The 3,306-nt window shown below is 43.5% G+C and overlaps 1 non-coding gene across 1 annotated transcript; it reads left to right on the top strand.

Annotated features, from left to right (window-relative positions):
* The first annotated feature begins 2,768 nt into the window (after positions 1–2,768).
* trnar-ucg (transfer RNA arginine (anticodon UCG)) lies at positions 2,769–2,841 on the top strand. Its single transcript has one exon. It is a non-coding gene; the product is annotated as a tRNA-Arg (tRNA).
* The last annotated feature ends 465 nt before the right edge of the window (positions 2,842–3,306 follow it).

The following is a 3,306-nucleotide window of genomic DNA, read 5'->3' as shown; positions in this document are numbered from 1 at the left end:
GATCAGCACTTCATACATATCCCACAAAAAGCTTTGCCATACCGAGGACTTGAGCTGTGGTATTCTTTTTCACTCAAAACATTGATAACCTAATTAAAACAACACAGCTTCAGACAAGTAAACTTTACTGCTGGTGGTACAAAAAAACAACTCTCCCTCTTGTTCCGCTTCTATACTCTTAGTGTTACGGTTAGTAAGACCAGAACCATAGAGATACAAAAGGCACGCAGACAGGATAAGGTTCAGGTAGTTTATGAGTGCGGAGGGGTTCGAACACCGGTGTAGACAGGTGGCTGGTCGGCGTGAGGGAGGAAGGCAGCTCGGAGGGACAACGGATGGATCTAGGAGAGGCAGAGTTAGTACTAGAATACAACAAGAAACAACAACACAGGCGCAAATGACTAGGAGCCCAGTTACCACAATAGGCATGTAATGATCTGGCGTTGAAGAGGCGGTCAGCCCGGGTTTATGTATTGCAGTGGGTGATGAGTGATGAGGAACAGCTGAGTGGATGACGGAACGTAGATGGAAAGCCACGCCTCTAGATCCCCTGGAACGCCCTCACGGCAAGACAGACAAGACACACAGAAGAAAGGGAAGACACGACACAGGTTGGGGAATGCACCAGACCACAACACTTAGCCCTCGTGACAAGAAAAATGCACCAGATGACCTTCTATCCAAGCAGGGAGATGAGTACAGAGATTTGGGAGCTAGCAAGATGGACGTAGGTTGCCTATGTACATTTAGACTTACCAGCAACATTGTTATGATGCAAACCTGCTTGAAAAACAGCCACATTCTTTTTAAAGACTTATGGAAGGAACAAACGATATGGCAGTATCTGAAGTGTTCAAGAATGTCGACTCTACATCTGAACAGGGACTTGAACCCTGGAAACTCAGATTAAAAGTCTGATGCTCTACCGACTGAGCTACCCAGGCTTCTAAAACTACTGGCTGTGGAAAAATAATCTCCTGAACTACATTGAAGTTTAGTAAATGAAGACCATTGAGCTGTTGCCATGATCACGGTCTTCTGGACAGCAGGAGGGTAGACCATAATTTGCACAATGCCTGAGAACACCAATTGTTATTGCACAAACTGGTTGAAAATTGGCTAAATTGACCAAAACGGTTAAAAAGCTCAAAGTCCCAACTCATCATGGCCACTAGCAGACTGTGAACATCCTGCAAACCTGCATGACAGATGACGTTAGCGAGCACTTCATTCATTTCACACAATCAAGCTGTTGCCTTATCAGGGACTTGAGCTGTGGTATTCTTTTTCGATGAAAACGTTGATAATGTTGAGTTTTAAAAAGTTAAAATGTCTGAAGGAACCAGGTTAGAAAATTAAGCATACAGCTGTCTCCATTTCCCCCCACCTTCTGACTGTAAAGAGTTGATCAGGTCAAGTCTGGCAATTAACTTATGGAAAGGGGCTTCTGCTATGCAACAAAGGTGGTCCTCTCTGTCTCCTGTCCCCTGGGGTCTTAGTCTAGGCTAAACAATACAATGTTGATTGGACTACTTTGATGTCAGAGTTTCACATTTACACAACAGAACCTCTGTTCTGTAACCAAAACGACCCCCAAAGGTGCAGTGTTTGAAGGCAGGTCAGTTCTCATTGCACAGAAGATGTACGGCATGTTGTCATGACAACAGCGGACCAATGAGAATAGAATTGAAAGCACCATGAAAAGGAACCGCCCCCAGGTACACGGCATAAATGAGAGTATTTTACAGATATTCAGGACTGCTTCCATGTGACTCCGTCAGGAGGAGCGTGGATCAGTCCGCTGTCAGCTGCAGTGTTATTATGTGTTTGTTTTGTCTGATTGTCTTTGTCTCATCATCTCATCACTGCTGTTGCATTAAACCTTTTCATTCATTCTCAATTCGACCCTCAGCCTCCTTTTCCTCAGAAATCCGAACGAACGCGATTTAAGTTATGAATTTCTTAAAATAACCTATTGCAATTTGTGGACAAATAAACTTTATTGCTGGTGAGTACAATAAACAACTCTCCCTCTTGATCTGCTTCGTCTTGACGGGAAAATCCACCAGATGACTTGCCATCCAAGCATGGAGATCAGCACAGAGATTTGGGTGCTAACAGATGATGTAGGTTGCCCATTGTTCATTTAGAGATAGCACCCGCATTGTTATGATGCAAACCTGCATGAAAAACAGCCACAATTCTTTTTAAAGACTTGTGCATGTTACTTACATGATACAACAGTGTCTGAAAGTGTTCAGGATTGCCAAAGTGTACAACTCATCCAGCTCATCCAGAACCCGGACAATTTTGCTCAATTTGGCCTTAATTGTTTCTGGACATCTGTTATTTTTAAACAGTTAAAAAGCAGGCCGGTTAGCTCAGATTGTTTGAGTGTGGTGCTAAAAATGCTAAGCACCGGCAGACACTTTAGGGGTACTAAAATCGCCAAACCCTACGCCCAAAATCATCTGTATCCACCTTTTGTTTGCACAAATCGGCGATTAACGCAAAAACAAGTCTCAATCTCTATAGCTCTGCTTTCCATGTCTTTTGTAGCAAGGCCAAAAACATACAGTTGTAAGGTTGTCTGCTCAGTAAGTGAAATATGAGTCACAGGTAACTGATGTGCCTAGCATTCAATCTATTTACTTCAACAAAAGCTAACTGGCCACCTAATTAGTCTGCCTTTCTTACAAATGTTACCTCGCTCCTGAATTTCAGATAAACCATGGCAATTCAGATTTGGAAATATTACCTTTTTTTGCAACCACGTGGCCTAATGGACAAGGCGTCTGACTTCGGATCAGAAGATTGAGGGTTCAAGTCCCTTCGTGGTTAGAAGCTCCTGTCTACCTCCAGAAACAGAATGGGAGCATCTTGGTTTGGACTCTATAGCTATGCTTTCCACGTCTTTTTTGCAAGGCCGAAAACATATGCAGTCCCTACAAACCATTCCCAACCAGGTAGCCCATCCAGAACTCGCCCAATTTTGCTTGATTTCGCCTGTTTGTTTCCGGAATTTTTCTTTTTCAACACTTATAAAGCAGGCCGGTATCTCAGATGGTTTGAGTGTGGTGCTAATAATGCTAAGCACCGGCAGACACTTTAGGGGTAATAAAATCCCCAAACCCTACACCCAAGATCATCTGATTCCACCTTTTGTATGCACAAACAGGCCATTTACGCAAGTGAAGAAGTTCTTGTATCTCAAAGGCATATGAGGTTTGCATACAGATGGAGAGAAGGAGAAGAGAGAGGTACCTAGTGCATCATGGGAAGTCCCCCGGTAGTCTAGGCCTATAG

The sequence above is a fragment of the Etheostoma spectabile genome, unplaced genomic scaffold (assembly GCF_008692095.1).
Source record: "Etheostoma spectabile isolate EspeVRDwgs_2016 unplaced genomic scaffold, UIUC_Espe_1.0 scaffold00018831, whole genome shotgun sequence".
NCBI lineage: Eukaryota > Metazoa > Chordata > Actinopteri > Perciformes > Percidae > Etheostoma > Etheostoma spectabile.
This window is presented reverse-complemented; position numbering and strand designations above follow the sequence as displayed.